The sequence below is a fragment of the Bos mutus genome, chromosome 4 (assembly GCF_027580195.1).
Source record: "Bos mutus isolate GX-2022 chromosome 4, NWIPB_WYAK_1.1, whole genome shotgun sequence".
Taxonomy (NCBI): domain Eukaryota; kingdom Metazoa; phylum Chordata; class Mammalia; order Artiodactyla; family Bovidae; genus Bos; species Bos mutus.
This window is the reverse complement of record NC_091620.1, coordinates 7229611-7251261: the sequence shown is the minus strand read 5'-3', so window position 1 is coordinate 7251261 and position 21651 is coordinate 7229611. Positions and strand designations below refer to the sequence as shown.

Below are 21651 nucleotides of genomic sequence, written 5' to 3'. Positions count from 1 at the left end.
AGAGTTTTCATCTAATTCTCATTTAAGGAGACTGAAAAGGAAAAACTAAATAATAATACCTCATTTGTGTATGGTGCTTGTCTTTCAAAGAAGACATCATAACCCATTTTATACGATCTAATTTACATTAACAATCCTTTTATAATGTAAATACTAGTAAGGGCTATTATCATCTTACAAAGGATGCAGAGAAGAAATCGAGGCATGCAGGTATGAAATGATGAGTTCAACAATGTAACTTCCATTTTAGAGATGTAACAGCGAGCTTGTTCTTCTTTTTGGTTTTATAAGGAAGCCATGCTTTAGAAAAACATGTTTATTAAGCTGTTACCTTACCCTTAAATTTTAAGATGAAAAATACCTTGCTTAAAAGAAATCACAAGGGCCAAAATGTTCATTTTGTTCCACAGATCAAAACTCTCTCCCAAATGTAGACGACAATCAATCAATTCCTATCACTCAAGTCTGATTTTAATCAGCACAGTTCTCACCATCTGTGCCACACATATTATGAGTCGTTGGTGAGTATCACTCTCCTCTTTACATATACTATGCTGCAGTGATCTTGTCATCTCAGTTGGACTTGGAAATTGCCATTCTATGTACTAATTCTGCATATATGTAAAGTCACTGACACTTTCAAGTTTGTATGAGCTTCCATTTGGGTGGGGGTAACATTTTTCTGATCTTTTCAGGTATTCGTTCATTCATTCATTCATTTATTCATACTCTCAAGCACTCACACATCCATTCAACAAGCATTGATTGTGTGCCCCAAATGTGAAAACATTACCCTAGATGTAAAAGAAAGAGGAAGAAGACAAAAATCGCTTACTTCAGGAAACTCACAGCCCAATGAGGGAGTCAGAAGACCAAACAACTGTAGTTCAGTGTGGTAGGTGTGGAGATGGAGTGACACATGAAAACAGTCTGGGGACCATAGAGGGGGGTTGACCTCTGGCAAGGAAGGCCTCTTAGATCTGAGTATGCCAGGAAGAAGGGGATTGGGATATTCCGAGTAGAGGATACAGCATGAGCAAAGGCATAGATAAGAGCACCCTGTGCATTTGGGGAATCACAGGAAGCATGGTATAACCCCAGGTTCTTCCATATTCTATGACTGGTTCTATTTCATTATCCAGGCCCTGGACATCAACATGTGTGAAGAGAAAAGTGAAACTGTTAGTCACTCAGTCGTGTCCTACATTTTGTGACCGCATGGACTGTAGCCTGTCAGACTCCTCTCTCTGTGGAATTCTCCAGGCAAGAATACTGGAGTGGTTAGCCTTCCCTTCTCCAGGGGATCTTCCTGTTCCAGGGATCGAACCCAGGTCTCCTGAATTGCAGGTGGATTCTTTACTATCTGAGCCACCAGGGAAGCCCTAGGATGTCAACATAAATAATTTTATGAAGGGAAATATATGGTCCCTGGGTTGTCTTCAGTCATGTAAGTAAAAATACATTTTACATGGGATCTGTACCAAAGTACTTTTTGAAACACTATTTGAAAAATGTCACACAGGTATCAGGTCAAAATCAAAGCTTGGATCTGGTCTACCCAAAGTTTGTATTCTCCATATTTCATATCCAGGGGGAGGCAGGTAAGAACAGCCTACCTATTCATCGAATATAGGTAGGTGAATACTTAGTCCACCTCCATTATGATGTCCGTATAAAAGAATTATATAGAAATACTTCCAAATACAGCATTTTCAAATGCACAACATTGGGTGGGCCAAATTTTTCCTGTTTACCTCTTAACCATTCAGCCTTGGTACTGCCCAGCCATCAAAAACCAGCCTTATAGATTCTTATCAATACCCCTACTACACAGTAGCAAGAGGAGTTTGGAAACAGTCTGAAAATTCTGCACCCAAGTCCCTGCAGGGACAGCTCTTTCCTGAAGCTTCTGAGAAGTCCTGCCTGAAGGTCTTTATGCACCTTTATGAACCAGGTCAGTAACAGATAAAATGTAACCACAGATAACTCACACTGAAACATAGACTAATCTACTGCCTGGGGTAGCCCTACTCTGAATTCCCTGTTAATTACTAAAAGCTTTGCACCACCAAATTGCATCCATGTTTCTATTTGGAAATTTTTCAGAGACTCTAAGAGTTCAAAATAACTAATCTATGTTGGTTCCTGACCAATTATAGAATCCTCTCTAAGACAACATTTTCAATTTGGCTACACCATGCAGCATCTGGGATCTTATAATAGTTTCCTGACCAGGGATTGAACTTCCACCCTCTGCATGGAAAGCAAGGAGTCTTAACCACTGGATCACCAGCAAAGTCCCTCTAAGACATCATTTCTTCATTCATCTACTCCTTGACCCACTCAAAGAGCATCAACTTCCTCATTTCTCATTCTCTTCAAGCCAATCCAGTCAGTATTTGTCCCCCATACTCCCATCACTTCTAGGCAAATAGATGTGGAAACAGTGGCTGACTTTATTTTTGGGGGCTCCAAAATCACTGCAGATGGGGATTGCAGCCATGAAATTAAAAGATGCTTACTCCTTGGAAGGAAAGTTATGACCAACCTAGATAGCATATTCAAAAGCAGAGATATTACTTTGTCGACAAAGGTCCATCTAGTCAAGGCTATGGTTTTTCCAGTGGTCATGCATGGATGTGAGAGTTGGACTATAAAGAAAGCTGAGCACTTTAGAATTGACACTTTTGAACTGTGGTGTTAGAGAAGACTCCTGAGAGTCCCTTGGACTGCAAGGAGATCCAACCAGTCCATCCTAAAGAAGATCAGTCCTGAGTGTTCATTGGAAGGACTAATGTTGAAGCTGAAACTCCAATACTTTGGCCACCTGATGAGAAGAGCTGACTCATTTGAAAAGAGCCTGATTCTGGGAAAGATTGAGGGCAGGAGGAGAAGGGGACGACAGAGGATGAGATGGTTGGATGGCATCACTGACTCAATGGACATGGGTTTGGGTAGACTCTGGCAGTTGGTGATGGATAGGGAGGCCTGGCATGCTGCGGTTCATGGGGTCGCAAAGAGTCAGACACGACTGAGCGACTGAACTGAACTGAAATTCTACTACAAACATACTTGTGAAGGCTGCAATGACCTCTGTGTTGTCAAATCCACTGGTCAGTTTTCCATCCTAATCTTACTGCCCTCTCAGCAGCCATAATACTTGGCCCTAGTGAGCCATCTCTTTTCACTGAAACATTTTCTTTGCTTTGCTTCCATCACACCACATGTGCTTCGTTTCTACCTTTTCAGTCTCTTTTGCTGGGTCCTTCCTGATTTCTGAATGCTGGGAGCTCCCTTGGGCTTGGTCCTCTACAATTGCCCATCTAGCTCATTGCTTTAAATACCATATCTCTTGTCCTAATGTCTGTCTTGGAAGCTGCGGAGGGTTTTTTCCCATAGAGACACTGAGGTTTGGGTTGGGCACTGAAGGAGGCAAAGAGTTGGCTGAGGAGAGTAGATCCTAAGGGAAAAGAGTGGGGAAAAGCACAAAAGTGTGGAAAGGCAAACTGCATTCAGAGAAACAGGGCAGTCTGATGTGGGTTGAAAATAACTGGTTAGGGAGGTTGTAGTAATATCGAGAAGAACCTTGGTTTACAGTTAAGGGACTTTATGCTGGACTTCACGCTGAAGACAATAAGCATGAAAGGTATTACAGGTTCCCAAATAGGGAAGAGATGTGAACATTCATATTAAAAAAAATAAATAAAACTGTAGTAGCAGGATGACAGCCGAACTAGAGTAAACTGAGACTGGAGCCAGGAAAGCCAATTAGAAGGTCACTGTAATAGTCTAAGGAAGGGATTATGGTCTGAATCACCATAGCAGCAGGGGGATGAAGAGTAGTGAGAAATCCAAGGGAGATTTAGAAGTAGCATCGAGGACATAGTTATTGATTAGATAGCCACTTGGGAGTAGGGGAGAGAGGCCAAAGTTGAAGTGTAATGACATCAACTAAGCTAAATAGGAAGAGAGCAAAAGTGGGGGGAAGGGAGGATGATGATATTAAGTTCTCAGTGACTATAGGCTATCCAGTAGCAAATGAAAGACACATCTGTGGATCAGGAGCAAAGTTTGGACTGACTATATAGGTTCAGAAGTCAGGGCCCACTGGTAGCTAAATTTTCAGGATGGATGGGATATCCTGAGGAGGCCATAGAGTGAGAAGAATGCCAAGACCCTGAGGGGAAAAAAGCACGTAGGCAGCAGTCAGAGGAAGAAGAGCCGGAGGAGGAGATTGGAAAGGTCCAGAGAGATAGCACGAGAATGGGACAGAGTGAAGTCTGCAAGTAAAGGGAGAAGAAAGCTTCAAAGAAGAAAGGATAAACAATTCTCTTTGGGGTGGGATGAATGATAAAGTCTGGGGATTAGATCTGATGAGCACAGTTTCTAGAGCATTGGAAGTCAACCTGGAATGCATAAAGTGAAGACTCTTCTTGGAAGTTTGGCTGTGAGAGAAGCAGGAAATGGCTGGGAAGAAAATGGAGTTGGGCAAGGTGTAGACATTTTTTTATTTTAATGAAATGGAAGTCTTTAGTACAACAGATGGCTAGCTAGTTTCTGATTAAAAATTCTTGTGAGTGCACTACTCCATAAGACAACCCCACTGCATTTTTTTAACCAGCAATTGATCACTCAGTTCAGTTCAGCATGTATTCGTTAAGTACCTTCTATGTCCAGAGCACTGGGCTTGGCATTCCAGTGCCTAAAAATATATGCAAAACATGAGGTGGATTTAGAATATTCAAAACTCACAAAGAAGAAAATCTGTTGTAAGTCCACTATTGAGATATTATTACTATCAATATTTTCCTGTGTCTGTCCAGTCATTCTTTTTTTTTGAGCATATATATTGAAAAATAAATTATCTACATTTTCTGATATCATGGCATCTTCCACAATCTGCTTCCTACTGGATGCATAGTTTTCATCAAAGGAACGTATTATGATTTATAGAATACTTCTTTTTGAACTTGTAGGTTATCTCTAAGTGTTCAATATTATAAAGAAGGTATGCTTTACTAAGTACTCTTATATTAAATGTTGTGAGTGTTTCTGGTTATTTTCTTAGGATAAAGTCTTAAAAATGAAATTACTCTTTTAAATGTTTTGCACATATTAAGATTTTAAGTACATAATGCCAAACTGCTCTCTAGAATGCTTGAATCAATTTGAAAGTGAAAGTGGCTCAGTCATGTCCAACTCTTCACAATCCCATGGACTGTAGCCTGCGGGCTACTCTGTACATGGAATTTTCCAGGTCAGAATATTGAAGTGGGTAGCCGCTCCCTTCTCTACGGGATCTTCCCGACCCAGAGATCAAACCCAGGTCTCCTCCATTACAGGCAGATTCTTTACTGTCTGAGCCACCAGGGAAGCTCATGAACCAATTTACATGCCCCATATTGTATGAGGGTGTTTATTTCCCTGAATCTTTATCTATGGAAGTTATTATTTTAAAATTCTTGACAATTTGTTAGGTACAAAGATACCTGGTTTTATTTGGTGGCTCAGACAGTAAAAAGAACGTGCCTGCAATGCGGGAGACCCAGGTTTGATTCCTGGGTCAGGAAGATCCCCTGGAGAAGGGAATGGCTACCCACTCCAGCATTTGTGCCTGGAGAGATCCATGAACAGGGTAGCCTGGTAGGGCGCAGTCCATGCGGTCACAAAGAGTCGGGCATGACTAAGTGACTGACACTTTCACTCTTCTTTCACTTCTTCTTTACTATTAACTCTGGACCTTTTTCATTTTAGTTGACCAGTTGAATTCCCTTCTTCTCTTTTGCTTTTTCATATTCTTTACCCACATGGCTTGTTCATGTCTTTTACCTTCTCATGTTCTTTACACTTCTTTTTAAATGTATTTTTGTTATAAACTTGTAAGAGTACTTTATATATAAAGGACACTGCTGCTGCTGCTGCTAAGTTGCTTCAGTCGTGTCCGACTCTGTGCGACCCCATAGACGGCAGCCCATCAGGCTCCCCTGTCCCTGGGATTCTCCAGGCAAGAACACTGGAGTGGGTTGCCATTTCCTTCTCCAATGCATGAAAGTGAAAAGTGAAAGTGAAGTCGCTCAGCCGTGTCCAACTCTTAGTGACCCCATGGACTGCAGCCTACCAGGCTCCTCCTCCCATGGGATTTTCCAGGCAAGAGTACTGGAGTGGGGTGCTATTGCCTTCTCCGATAAAGGACACTACCCTTTGTCATATATATATTTGGTTGCAAAAATTCTAGAATCTCTCATTTATCTTTTAATTTTGTTTGTGGTACTGTTTCATCTACATAAACTAAAAAGTTTCAAGTAGTCAAATCTATAAATGTTTTCCTTTTACAAATCATAAGCCTTTATTCTTTCACTCAGGTTTTTACCACTCTAAGGTCAAGAAATGCTTGCACCACTTTCATTTTTCAACACATATCACTTCTCTTGTATGAGTCATTTTTAATATTTAACTCTCTATTTATTGAAAATTTATTCCATTCCTTACTAATCATGTTTGTTCTATCCTTTGAGGATGCTTTGGTTTCAGGAAAGAGAAATCTAACTCAAATAGGCTTAAACAAAATATTGAATCTATTGGCTCCCGTAAGTAGAAAAGTTCAAAGACTTCAGGGACATGTTTGGCTAGATGGCTCACACAATGTGGAGAGGATTTGATGGTTCCCTCTTTACCTCTCTGCTTTAGTCCCTAGTGAGAGCTCCATTCTCAATAGACTCTCCCCTCCTGGTCCCTAGATGGTGGCCAAGACCTTCCAGGTTACATGCTACTGCTTTCACTGCCAGAGGAATGTGTCTTTGTCTTAGCATTACCACAAAAACCCTGACATTGTCTTTCCTTGATTGGACTGATTTAGGTCACATGCCCATACATGACGCAGTTGCTGGAGCCAAGGGCATAAAACTCACTGATAGACTTAGTCTGGACCACATGACCCTCACCCTGGAAATAAAGGTGGAGTTAGTTTTCTTGAAACTACATGGATGCCCTACAGAAAAGAGTGACTGAGAAAGAGGGATACATTCAAGAAGGTAACTAAGGTAAGGGACTATATCTTTAAATGTCAAGATCATTGCTTTTGATGAAAAACAGCAAATCCTCTGCCATTTGAAAACATTTGTTCTACCACTATTAATGCAGTAGAAATTAGAGTTAAGACCATGAAAGGACATGATCCTTTCCTTAGGTAAGAAATCCTTTACATTCAAGTTGTATAGGGATCACCTGGGCATATCGTAGTTTCAAAAAGTCTAATCATATGCGGTTGGAACAATTTCCTCCATGGCTAACTAATCTATAGGTTCTCTGAATTCCTTCTTTAAGACAGGTTCCATAGACCCAGTAGAAATAAGACCATAGCCCTAATTCTCCCCTGAATCCATTCTGGTAAAGTCTCTGTCTCCTGGCTACTTTTTTTCTGGTTAGTTATTTTGGTGATCCCTTGTCTTTTTTTTTTTTTAAAACCATAAGTCTTACCTATACACTTTGCAATGTCTTTTCCTGGCTTGTGACCTGAGACCTATACCTTGACCTAAACATCTTCTTAGAGGAGCCCTCCAAGGAGTCAGCTAGAGCTAACTAAGTTGGCCTTTGGCGTGCTGGGGCTTTAAGTCGACCACATAGTGATTCAGAAGAGGCAAGACACAATAGTACCCACGTGCTGTGCGCCAGGCACAGCTCAAAATGTTCTGCCCAGGGAAAGCCATCATCTGACTCCATGAATGGATTAGTGGCCTTATAAGAAGAGATGATCTCTCTCTACCTGTGGATACAGCAAGAAGGTGTTCATCTGCATCAGATACCAAATCTGCTGAGAGCTTGGTCTTGGACTTACTAGCCTTTAGAAGAGAGAAATAAACATTTTTTTGTATAAGTTATCCAGTCAATGGTATTGGTTATAGCAGCTCCAACTGACAAAGACATCATCCTCCCTGCCTCTGTGACCCTGTACAGCGACTGTACAGTGACTTGGCGTCTATGGGCCAACAACAGTCTCTTTCTACCCCTTTGTAGAAGTTTTGATCACAGTTTTTCTTCTTGTCTTAGTCCTTTCTCTACTGCTTGGCTGCTCTTCTGTTCTTCAACTTATTGTATGATATACCATCACTTCATTACTGTTTTTACAGCCCTCCCCCAAACATTGCAATGTGGGAGACCTGAGTTCAATCCCTGGGCTGGGAAGATCCTCTGGAGAAGGCAACGGCTACCCACGCCAGTATTCTGGCCTGGAAAATTCCATAGACAGAGGAGGCTGGCAGGCTACAGTCCATGGGTTGTACATGACTGAGTGACTTTCACTTTCACTTCTTTCTGCCCAAACTTGACCACAATAAATACATCTATTGAAGACACGTTCTGATTTTAAAGGTATTAAAAATGTGTAGGGAAAGCCTTATATATTAGCGTCTAGTGAACTAGACTATAGCTGGATGATTCTGGCTTTTAGCCACCTGTTAACATCAGTCTGTCTCATTCAGTAACACTATTCCTTCTTTATTATTATCTTACTATAGAAAAGAAAGAAAGTGAAGTCGCTCAGTCATGTCCGACTCTTTGTGACCCCATGGATGGTAGCCTACCAGGCTCCTCCATCAATGGGATTTTCCAAGCAAGAATACTGGAATGGGTTGCTATTATCTTACTATATCTATAAACAAAAAACAAACAGAAAACCATTGTCTCCAGTACTTTTCTCAGAGTCTACTTGTCTCTGGATGTTAAGCCCTCTAGCATTATTTTCACAGGTCTGAGTCCTTCTTTAGAGTGAGTTTTCCCCTTACTCCTATCTATTTTCTGTGAGTGTCCTTTAAAAACAAGAGCTAATCAGACGCTCCTTGAGCAGCAACATTGATCTTTTTTACTTAGATGCTCTCTTTTCTGTATTGAAATCACTGGCTTTATAAGAGTTCAAATTTCAAGTCATTTTGCTACTCTTGAGCTCTCTTTCCTAGTTTCTGGCCAGATAGAGCCTTATGTCCGTATTTTCTCTTAACTTGCTCAAGTCTTCTTTATATCCGGTTAGCAAGCAAAGAATTGCCTTCTCCGGGTTCTACAAATTCAAGGATACCGTGGTCACTTACTTTAAGCTGTATGTCACTTCCACTTCACCAACACATTCTTCTTAGCTGGTTAGAATTAAGCTTAGAATAGTACCTCTTCAATAAGCGATTAGTTTAAATTTAAGTCATGCCAACTTTATTTGATGCCCACTTTTCAGCAGAATGAGCTTGTCAGTAGATGTTGAAGTTCTCCATTACCCCTATATTGTGGCCCTGTCCTATTCATTCTGTCATTTGTATTGGGAAAGCATTATTGATGTTGCCATAACAGGATCACAAGGCATGTTAGAACTAGCTGACAAAACATGGCCAGTGGAGAGAGAGTGTGAGCCCAGTAGGGAGTGAAGAGCTCTTTCTAGGGTATGGGCTGTAAATACAGAAGCTGGCTTGGATTAGGGCAGCTGAACTATGCAAGACCTGATGTCTCTCACCAAGGTGAAGTTCAAAAAGCTACTAATACTATGAAGTCCAGCATGAAGGCACACGTGTACAGTTTAAGGAGACCATGGCAGGAGTGTGGACAACACAATACAACCCTCTGGAATGAGGACTGGTCAGTGATAAGCTAAACAAGACATCAGAATCAAGGTCAAAAAGACCAGGGTTCAGGAGAATGTCCCAAATATAAAGGGAATCTGGATGCAAGGCAAAATGACCAGAGACAGAAGGTGTGGAGGTCAAGGTGGAAGCACAGAATTGAAAAAACATGGAGTGGGAGGTGTAATACGAGGAGCCTACAGATGTCAAAGGCTCACAGCTGACCTGACTGGAAGGAAGCAAGATGCTGGGGCTGATATTGATGACATCAGTTCAGTTCAGTTCAGTTCAGTCCCTCAATTGTGTCTGACTCTTTGTGACCCCATGAACTGCAGCACGCCAGGCCTCCCTGTCCATCAACAACTCCCGGAGTTCACTCAAACTCATGTCCATCAAGTTGGTGATGCCATCCAGCCATCTCATCCTCTGTCATCCCCTTCTCCTCCTGCCCCAAATCTGTACCATCATCAGAGTCTTTTCCAATGAGTCAACTCTTCACATGAGGTGGCCAAAGTATTGGAGTTTCAGCTTTAGCATCAGTCCTTCCAAAGAACACCCAGGACTGATCTCCTTTAGGATGGACTGGTTGGATCTCCTTGCAGTCCAAGGGACTCTCAAGAGTCTTCTCCAACACCACAGTTCAAAAGCATCAATTCTTTGGCGCTCAGCTTTCTTTATAGTCCAACTCTCACATACATACACGACCACTGGAAAAACCATAGCCTTGACTAGACGAACCTTTGTTGGCAAAGGAATGTCTCTGCTTTTGAATATGCTATCTAGGTTGGTCATAACTTTCCTTCTGAGGAGTAAGCGTCTTTTAATTTCATGGCTGCAATCACCATATGCAGTAATTTTGGAGCCCAAAAAAATAAAGTCTGACACTGTTTCCACTGTTTCCCCATCTATTTCCCATGATGTGATGGGACCAGATGCCATGATCTTCGTTTTCTGAATGTTGAGCTTTAAGCCAACTTTTTCACTCTCCTCTTTCACTTTCATCAAGAGGCTTTTTAGTTCCCCTTCACTTTCTGCCATAAGGGTGGTGTCATCTGCATATCTGAGGTGATTGATATTTCTCCCGGCAATCTTGATTCCAGCTTGTGCTTCTTCCAGCCCAGTGTTTCTCATGATGTACACCGCATATAAGTTAAATAAGCAGGGTGACAATATACAGCCTTGACGTACTCCTTTTCCTATTTGGAACCAGTCTGTTGTTCCATGTCCAGTTCTAACTGTTTCTTCCTGACCTGCATACAGGTTTCTCAAGAGGCAGGTCAGGTGGTCTGGTATTCCCATCTCTTTCAGAATTTTCCACAGTTTATTGTGATACACACAGTCAAAGGCTTTGGCATAGTCAATAAAGCAGAACTAGATGTTTTTCTGACATACTTTCTCTCTGATCAGAACTGGCATTTAAATTTTGGGGAGCTTGGAGAACTAGAACTATAGGCAGGGCTCTTTAGATAATCCAGCATCTTGTTCCATCTGGAAGGCAAAGGCAAGACACCTAGCCAGCTGCCTTATTGTAAGCTCCTGTGACATCACTTCTGCTTTTATTTTGATGGTTCTACCAGCCATCAACGTTCAGGTTTGTGAGTTTTCATTTGTATTCGTAAGTTCTTAACTCACATGGCTATTCTATTTTGCCTTTAATTGTGTGTTTCTTTTGAACAAATTATGTACCTTCATATTGGTGCAATACAACAACTAATTCCCTGGTGGCTCAGCTGGTAAAGAATCCACCTGCAATGCCGGAGACCTGGGTTTAATCCCTAGGTTGGGAAGATCCCCTGGAGAAGGGAACAGCTACCCACTCCAGTATTCTGGCTTGGAGAATTCCATGGACTGTATAGTCCATGGGGTCACAAAAAGTCGGACACGACTGAGCGACTTTCACTTACTTATTACTTACTGTGTACAGGTACCATGCTAGCTGATTTACATATACTATGTCTTATTTAATTCCCACAGCACCTCCTTGGGAGGTGGGTATTACGATGCTCATTTTAAAAAGAGGAAAATGAAGCTTATATGGTTTATGTAATCATCCTGAGGTCACACATCTGGGACACAAAGTGCTCAGATTTAAACTTAATTTTTGCCTATGCATCTGAGGCTTAAACAACTATATTTATACTGTAATACATTCAAACCACTGACACCTGTCAGCCACTAGATTTTTAAATTTATCTTCTATCCTCTTTTATCTCTAACTCCCTAACAGTACTGCAGTATATAAAAATGATCATTAGTAAGTAGTTACTGAATGAATTAATGCAGCTTAAAAATGTTATTAGAATTACTATGTCCTCTCTTGGTTTGGGTGTTGATATAGACAAGCGATAAGAATTCTTCAGTTTGCTCTACAGAAACACGACACTGACATGCATTCATTCATTACATGGCTGAGAAGGGGCCAACTGATAATCCACACTGAACTGAGGAGACATGCTAAGTCAGATGTAGGCAAATGTGTTTATATGTTCAAATAAATTTGAGAAGTTAAAATAAAGGGTATACATGAAACAGATTATTTTCTTCAGAGCTCTGAATCTGAAAATCTTTCTCACAACATGGTCTTCTTGTTTGTCTGAAATCAGAGGTTGCCAAACTAACATCCATGGGCCAAATCCAGCCCACCCCTGTTTTCGCATGGCCTGTCAGCTAAAAATGGTTTTCACATTGTTAAGTAGCTGAAAAACATCAAAAGAAGAATGATACTTCATGACATGCAAAACTTATATGAAATTCAAAGCTCATTTTCCATAAATAAAGCTTAATTGGAAACACAGCCAAGGTCATTCACTTACTTATTGTCTATGGCTGCTTTAGCACTACAAAGGCAGAGCTGAGTAGGTGGGACAGAGACTGTGTGGCCCACAAAGCCTGAACTATTACCCTTTACAGAAAAATTTACTAGTTTCTGGTCTCACTAAGTAACACAGGATGTTATAACATTCTAAATATTGTTTAAGTGACATCTATTACTTTGGTTTCTAACTGGAGGACCCTGGACCCAAAAGTCATGACATCTCTTTTTGTGGTGTAGAAGGTTTCCACATTCTCAGGACAAAGTCAAACCCTTTCCTCCTTCGGCATCCTCTACATTCTCTCCCGAAAGCAGTAGCACCTTTTGGCAGAAGCAATAACAAACTGAGAAGCTGGTGGTTTCTCTAAGAGGTAGTATGTTTCTTCCTAACCAAAGTCATTTTTCTCTTTGATTGGAAACTGGGGCTGGGCATCCTTATGAGTGGTTACAGTGTATTACAGAAACGGATTCTCCAGACTCCATCAACCAATTCAAGGTGATATGATGGAGTCACATTGGTGAGGAAAAGCAAATTGCTCTTTTTGTCATCACCCAGGACTTAAATAAAGACAAAAATGACTCAGAATGACGAGACACGGGTGCATATTATTTATCAAAATATTTTCAGGAGGCATTTAACACCCCAGCAACGTGGCATTGTGAGAGCTCAATTAACATGTTAGCTCGGGAGTAAAACCAAGGGATCTTTCTAAGATCAAGTTTGGTTTACAGTACAGTTCAAGAGAATATGCTTTATTTATTTATTGAGACACAAAGACACATACTATTGTTGTTGTTTTTTGTATCTCTATTTCTCTTTCTGTATCTTTGTCTTTCTCTCCAATTTAACAAAAATATACTGATCATTGATTATACCTGAGAGGTACAGGGAAAGCCCTAAGGATACAAAAATAAATCAGATAATTGCAACTTTCAAGGAGCTTACGGTTTATGAGGAAAACAAATTATAGTGATCTTCCTGGACTTTGGGGCAGCATTTAACATGAGTTGATGTTAAATGCTTAATATATTCTTAATATATCCTCCTTAGTATATTCCTCTCTTGGTGGCTTTAGTCCCATAGTCTCCTGGTTTTAGTTCTCTGGTTTCTGATTCTCAGTCTCCATTATCAGGTCTTTTTTTTTCTCTCTCTCTATTCAATCTCTAAATGATCAGAGTTTAATCATGGGTCTGCTTTTCTTTTGATTCTATCTACCCTCCCTAGGCAATCTTCTCTCAAATTTATAAATCCAGTTCTAGCAACTGTCTTGAACTTCCAATCCATATAATGAAACTGCAGTAAACATCTCCACTTAGACAGATACTGCAATTCTGCAACTGTCCCAAGATTTTCCATCTCAGTCACTGACGTCCGTGCTCATTCATCTCCTCTTTGAAGAAATCTCAAGTCAGTCATGATACTACCTCCCTCTCCATAACTCACTAATTCCATCCAATTGTCAAATTCTTTAAAATAGCTCTTGACTTGGATCATTTCTCTTCCTGAGCACACTATCACTGTAGATGAGGAAGCCATGCCTCACAATTTTTAACAGTTGCCCACCATTATGTGTAACTGTACCATAATTTATTTAACCATTTCTCTATCAATGGACATGTAGGTTGTTTTCATTCTTTATCTACCATAAATAATGCTTCAGCAAAGATACTGGAAGAGTCATTCTTCAATATTTGTCAGTATGTCTATTGGATAAATATAGAAAAATGGAGCTGCTAGGCCAAAGGCTTTGTACATTTAGAAATTTGATAAATACTGCCAAGTTACCCTCCACAGGGGTTATACCAATTTTCATCCTATTGACAATGTAAAATAATGCCCACTCCCCAGCCTGGCAAACTAAAGTATGCTAATTAAACTTTTTGATTTGTGTCAACTCAGTAAGTAAAATAAAGGAGAATAGGGTGGCAGATGATGACATGGTTAGATGGCATCACCGACTCAACAGACATGAATCTGAGCAAACTCCGGGAGATGGTGATGGATAGGGAAGCCTGGCATGCTGAAGTCCATGGGTTGCAGAGTCGGACACAACTTAGCAACTGAACAACAACAGTATGTAAAAAATATCTCTTATTGCAGTTGTAATTTGCATATTACTTGTTATTAGAAAGGCTGAGCACTTTTGCATATTTTAAAGACCTATTTGTGTTTCCTTAACTGCTCTCATAACTTTTACCCAGTCTCATGGGAGTTTTTGATGCTTTTCTTATTGATTAGTAGCAGTGCTCTGATTTCTTCTTAAATTATCCAATTTCCATATTCTTTCAGAATCCTAGTAATTTTTAAAACTCAGAATTTTATCAAATTTTCCCCAATAACAAGTAATCGTCAATTTTTAAAAATTTATTTTTCAATTGGAGTATGATTTCTTTACAATGTCGTGTTAGTTTCTGCTGTACAACAATGTGAATCAGCTATATGTATACACCCCATCCCTCCTGAGCTTCCCTCCCCTCACCACACCCACCCAGGTCATCACAGAGCACCAAGCTGAGCTCCCTGTGCCATACAGAAGCTTTCTACTCTCTATTTTACACATGGTAGTGTATACACATCAATGTTACTTCAAATGTTAACTCCATTATAGGGGAGCCCATTATGAATTGATTTGCAGAAGTCCTGACTACCTGCAAATAGCTTAAGACTGCTTATACCTCTATCTATGCTGTCATTTAATTTTCCTAACAGCCCTACGAGGCATGTATTAGTATTAACTCCAAAATAAAGCTCAGAGAATATGAATGTCCAGGGTTACACAGCTAATAACCCTTCCACACCTGGAACCTTAAAAGTCTAGTAATCCACCATCACTGGCCATTCCTGAACCACATCAGGCTCTGGTCCTTGATGCCTCTAGTTTCTGATAACCAACTGCTCTTCTCTTTTGCCTTCTATAAACATGCGGTGAACATTTTTAAGTACCTACCATCTGCCAGGAATCCTCATGGGGTTTACATTTTAGAAGGGTTCTCATTTATAAGAATAAAAACACACAATAATAAAGCTTTACTAAGATGGGTGGGAAGGGGCAAGGAAGGGTACTTTCAGCCAGGTGGTCAGGGTGGACCTGCTTGAGGAAGTGACATTTAAACAAAGATTAGAATGATCAAATCCAGGAAAAGGAAATATCTAGGTGAAGTCCTTTAGATACAAGAGCAAATCTAATGCATTCGAGGAATAGAAAAATAGACCACTGAAGTTGGAGTCAGAGGAGAGTGGTGGGAGAAGAGATCAAAGAGAGGTGGTCTGGGATGCCACAGAAGGCTTTCTGTCTGGCAAAGGAGTCTGAACTTTATTTCAAGTGTAATCAGAAGACAAGGAAGGATTCTAAGCCAGAAGTGATACGATCTGTGTGTTATGATTTATGTCACTCTAGCTGCATTGTGGAGAGAGGAGGCAAAAGTGGAAACAGGAAAACCAATTAGAAGCTATTACAGGAGCCCACAAGATGATGTCTGTATTAGGGTGGTGGCAGTGGAAAGAGAAAGAGACAGATTTTGGAAATGTTTTTGAGGGTTAAAGTAGACCTAAATTCTTTATGGAGGAGACATGAGAATGGAGGAAAAGGAGAAGAACCGTGAATATCTACGTGCTTTTTGGCTTGAGCAAATGGTGGATGGTGACCTAGACAGCATATTAAAAAGTAGAGACATTACTTTGTCAACAAAGGTCCATCTAGTCACGGCTATGGTTTTTCCAGTGGTCATGTATGGATGTGAGAGTTGGACTATAAAGAAAGCTGAGATCCAACCAGTCCAACCTAAAGGAAATTAGTCCTGAATATTCATTGGAAGGACTGATGTTGAAGCTGAAACTCCAATACTTTGGCCACCTGATGCGAAGAGCTGACTCATTTGAAAAGACCCTGATGCTGGGAAAGACTGAGGGCAGGAGGAGAAGGGGACGACAGAGGATGAGATGGTTGGATGGCATCACCGACTCGATGGACATGGGTATGGGTAAACTCCGGGAGTTGGTGATGGACAGGGAGGCCTCGCGTGCTGCATGGGGTAGCAAGGAGTCAGACACAACTGAATGACTGAACTGAATAAACTGATGTCATTCAATTTGAAGAAGCCCAAAAGTATCCAGAATTTCATATTACTATATTATTTCCTTCTTTCCCTATGCATCCTTAACCTCACAGATCATGATTTTCTCTTCCTGATATTTTCATTTTCCTTCCTACTTAGTCTTTAGTTCTTCTTATCCAAAAGAACTTTTTCTATCTACCTCCTCTACTCATATCCACTCCTCAGTCCACTGCAATCTGGTTACTATCTCCTTTTCCTAATAAACTCCTTCTTTCTGAACATAACACTGACCTTGTTGTTAAAACCAAGGAATCTCTGTCTATTTTTCTTGACCTCCGTTTAGCATTTCAAACTATTGCCAATTTCTCTTGACTTCTCCAAAACTACTTGTTCCTGGTCCTTCTACCTCTCTGGATGTTCTTTTTTGTGTATTTATTTCCTCATTTTTTTCAATGTTTGCATTCCCATAAGGTTTCAGAAGAGGTCCTTCTCTCTTCTTACTCTATACCTTTTATCTTGAAGATGTCATCTACTTCCAGGGACTGTTACTCATTCTGACGATTCCAGCACATCTCTCTCTCCTGAGCTCTCAACTCAAGTAATAGAAAGCTTCATTTTGATATCCTATGGATACTTCAAACACCATGCTTCAAATTAAACTAAATTCCCTCCTCAACCTATATCTCTTCATCTTGGCAAATGGTACCACCATCTTTCCATTTATCTGAGCTGTATTTCTTCTCCGGTTCCTGAATCCTGCAGACATAATCAATAATAAAATTCAGCTTGTTCTATACCCTGTTTTTCTTGAATCCTTCTCCTCTCTCCATTTCTATTCTTGTTGCTTTAGCTTAGGTGTCCATCATTTCCATCCCCATAATGCTGAAACAGCCTCTGAGCTAGTCTCCCTGCTTATTGTGTTGCTCACACTAATAAATTCTCCAAACTGGACTGAACTTTATAAAATGGACATTTGATTGCCTCACTATGCTCCTTAAAACTCATCAGTAGTTCTCCAGTGGCTTTAGGGTAAGTTGAAATTTATTAGGAGGATATATAAGACTTTTCATAATACAAGACCTTGCTGATCTTTCTGGGTTCTGCTATGCATTCATACAAGACAGAATCTATTACTTGCTGGGCTCTGTCCTTCACCTTCAACTCTATGGGCACACCTTCTTACCCTCAGGACTTTACACATAATACTTTCTTTGCTTGGTCTACATTTCTCTTTGATTTGCCCACTTGTCTGGATTATTCTACTTATGCTTCAGATCTCCTCTCTAAATTCATTTTCTATGGTTAGGGACCGTGACTATGCAAGGTGAAGGTTAAATGTATACCTTTCCAATGAGCTCCCGTGTTGCTAACATCCTAGTACTGTATGATCAATTTTGCACTTATCTGTCTCCTCATTAAACTACAAGATCCTTCAGAGGAGACTGTGTTATTTATCTTTGTACTCCCACTGCCTAGCACGGTACTTGACACATAGCAGGCACTCAATAATGAATAAAGAAAGTGGAAGAGTTGGGTTTCAAAGTCAGATCTTCTCTGTCTGGTACAAATCTCACATTTCTTCATGCTACTTCTTAACATCTTGAGCCTGAAAATTTTTAAAATCTAGGTATATTTTTGCCTGTAACTAATTAAAATACAGGCAAATAACTAACTCCATGAGAGTTGAGTTAATCATGTAATTCTTTAATAGCCTTTATTCATCATTCCATCATTTTGCTCATCAAAGTACTTTGGGTTAAATGAATCTAAATTGAATGAAGGATCTTTTGATACACTTTTACATCCTTTCTACCTTTCCTCCTGTTCCTCCTACAACACCTGAAAGTAAGCAGAGTTAAGTACTTTGGGAGTCAGGTAAATTTTATTTGTCTGGCAACTGACACTATAAAGTGATGTGTCAACAGCATACTCTTTCCCATTATAATTTCCTCCAAGGTTTCTATGGATAGGTATTAAAATTTCAGCGCCAAAATTTAACATTGCAAAATTCAGCTAAAATTGAAATTTTTATGCAGTGTGTTCAGTACAACACAGAATTTTGTAAATAGAATCTTAAAGATTCTATAGCCCAGCATTTCTGTTTAGCTTCCAAGAGGAAACAGACAGGAGAAGACTTGTACTAGCTCAACCAAGGTCATCCAGCCTATTAAAATTTCCTAACTTTCAGCTGGCTGGTCTCTCCTCAGTGCCATAGATACCCTATTCTCTTCCATCCAAACAAATTATCTTCATCAGAACCTACCTATTTACATAGATACATATCTTTATGATATTGCCTTTTTTGGTATCCTTGTTATAAAGAGGAAGGAACTGAAAACTAAGCAAGGCTGTCTTATCCAGGGACATAGGAGAATTGGCAAAAGAGACAATTAGTACAGAGAGATGGGCTTCTATTTGTACTGTAGCCTTGTAATCACACTCTGTTCTCTGAGTGCCCCAACGCTAACCCAAGCTTATTTGTACTTCTGGGGCCTGGATTCTATTCAGTTCTATGCCTTATTTAGTCTAAATGATTTCCCCAGCTTCAGTGTGTATTTTTTTTTTTTTTTTTGAGCTTTATTTTAGAAATATCATACTTAAATCTGCCCTCAAATTGAGTTTGTTTTAGTTCTAATGCTGAGGAATGAAGATTCTGGGTAAAAGAAATAAAGATGATGGGTTTTTCTAGGCTTTACAGTTCAAGAATGGTTTTCTCAAATGGCAACTGGCAGTATACCTTATTCCTCAAATTATGACATTTTCTATGGGAATTAGAATTTAATTGGGATAATTGGTTTTCACGGCAAGCACAGATTTCTTTCCAAGAGTATCAGTTTGATAATATTTTACCAGCTAAAGCTACGAGACAAATATAAACCAGTTCTGAGAAACAGGAAGTGAACCTGACTGGTCTAGGCTGCGTGTCCCTGGTGGTGACGCACATACAGAAATCAAATTAGGAAAACAAGATATGTGGGTGTGAGGGAGTCGATAATAATTCAGGATGCTCCAACACAAGCGAGAACTCCTTTAACCAAATGCCATTCATTTTAATAGCACCCTGAGAAGTTTGATTTCCACATAACATACGAGTGATTAGAAAGCAGGACGAGCTTGAGTTCCCTAGCAACAGCATGTGCTTCTGAGACAGTCATTAGCCTTTCAGTTAATCCCGCCAACCCCTTACTGCTAATGTATGACTGACATTGAAAAAAAAAAAAAAAAATGATGTTGCAGAAAGTGCTTTGATTTCCAGGAGCAAAATGGACAAGAATAATATATATATACATACATATGTATATATATAATATATATGTGTGTTTATGTTAAGTTGTCCTGAGAACTGCACTCAGGTAAAAGGAGCAATTTTCCTACATGCCCAGCCTGTCCCCATGTCCCCATGTTCACTGCTTTTAGTTCTACGTTTCTGAATCCCCTCCCAGTAAAGGGCAGCAGAGGTGAAAATTCTTCAGGCTTTAAGACAGTCCCCTCATCGAATGTAAATCATAGTCTGAAGCTGGGGTGGGCAGTTTGTGTGGCAGGACTGAGGCTGACAGAGGGTAAGGGGGGAGGGAAACCGCAAGGCGTAGTTTTCTTTCTCCTTTAAACAGCATAAACTACCCTGGTTGAAGCTGCTTGGGAAAGGAGGGTGGCAAAGGGAAAGAAGCTATTTTTCCTATTGATTGTTTAATTGCACCAGAGGCTGTTTGTCCAAGGCCACTGGCCAAGAGCATTATGTCTGTGGCTAAAGTGAGGTTGGGCAGGTTTCCATACCCTTTCCTAGTTTTAAACAAGGCAACCCATAAAGCTCAGCCAGGCTATAGGAATAGGGTGTATGTCGACTTCTGCTACTCAGCTGTACCCTAAAGCGCCAGGGCTGATGGGATGATGGTTTTCTAACTCTGAAACATTGCCTCTAGCTCGGTCCTTGGTTCAGGATGCACTACTCCTCTGTGTAGCTTGGGTCACCTGCGGGCCATTATTCGAACGGTAACTACTGCCACTGGTCATCCTTATTGTGGCCTGGGTCCCTTTCAGCTGGGGACTGGGCTCCTTCAGTTTGGCCAGGGTGATTCCTAGTTCTCCCCGCCTCCCCACCTAACCCCCTGCACGCTCCCTTCCCAAGGCGACCACCTGCGCCGCCCCACTTACCATCTGCCCCGCGGGGAGGGCCCCCCGGGGTGGCGGAGCCCTCCCTGCTCCCGGGCGGCTCTGGGGGAACTCGGTGTTTGCCTCCAGCCCTTCGCTACCGGAGAGATCAGGTTCCTCCCCTCCTCCCCCTCCAGCTCCGGCCGCCGCCGCCGCCGCCTCCTTCTTGCATGACACAGCAGAACCGCAGCTGCCGCAGCAAGTCCCAACCATCCGCCCAGGAAGCGCCGCAACCGGGACTCGGGAGGGGCGGAGGGGGAACCAGGCAGGGGCCACAGCCGAGGGGGATGCTTGCCCCCGCTTTGCACCACACACTCTTTTCCCAGCCCAGGGGCATGGGAACAAAATCAGGCTCAAGCCGACCAGGCCAAGCCCGTGAGGAAAGCTGGGGGTTCGGCGTCAGAAGGGATGGGACCAAAGAGAAGGGTGTGAAGGAGACCCCAATTGAGGCAGGTCATTGCAGGGGAAGAAGGGGAAGAAGAGGCCGAGAAGTCGAGGGCCAGACTGTGAAGGAGAATAAAGGAGGTCAAAGAAAGGTAAGGAGGTAGAGTTGCAGAGAAGGGAGACCGAGCTGGGAAGGGGAGGGGACCTGCTTTGGAAGGAGGACTGGGAGGGAGAATTTGGGGAGGCCTGAGCTAAGTATCTAGGCAGCACATGGTGAATTGGGAGGCAAAAGCAGGAAAGGGGAAAGGGATGTGAGAATTAGGCGTTAGATGGTAAGGTAAATATTGAGGGACATATTAAGGAATCAGAAGGGATGTAGTGGAGATCATGCATCATGGCTGATAATCAGAGGGAAACTGATGAGGTGGAAAGAGATATAGTCAAGGCAAAGAAAACATGATCTTCCGCCCCACTCTTCAGTTTCCTATGAAGTTTTTCATAATGCTGCCAATCCAACAGGGAGTTTTCCTTATAAATTGAAAAGCATGAACTAAAACATCAAAAGAGCCGTTTAGCTTGGATTTACAGGATAAAATCCTATGATCCATGCAATCTTTAAGGCAGAGATTTAGGATTGGGGGTTGTGATTCAATA

General features: G+C 41.1%; 1 protein-coding gene across 1 annotated transcript in view; it reads right to left on the bottom strand.

Annotated features, from left to right (window-relative positions):
• MKLN1 (muskelin 1) overlaps positions 1 to 20755 on the bottom strand; it is a 392319-nt gene extending 371564 nt beyond the window's left edge. The window contains exon 1 of the mRNA XM_005902205.2: positions 20617 to 20755. The gene's annotated coding sequence lies outside the window, so the exon portion shown is untranslated. The remainder of the gene's footprint in view (positions 1 to 20616) is intronic.
• Positions 20756 to 21651: the final 896 nt, after the last annotated feature.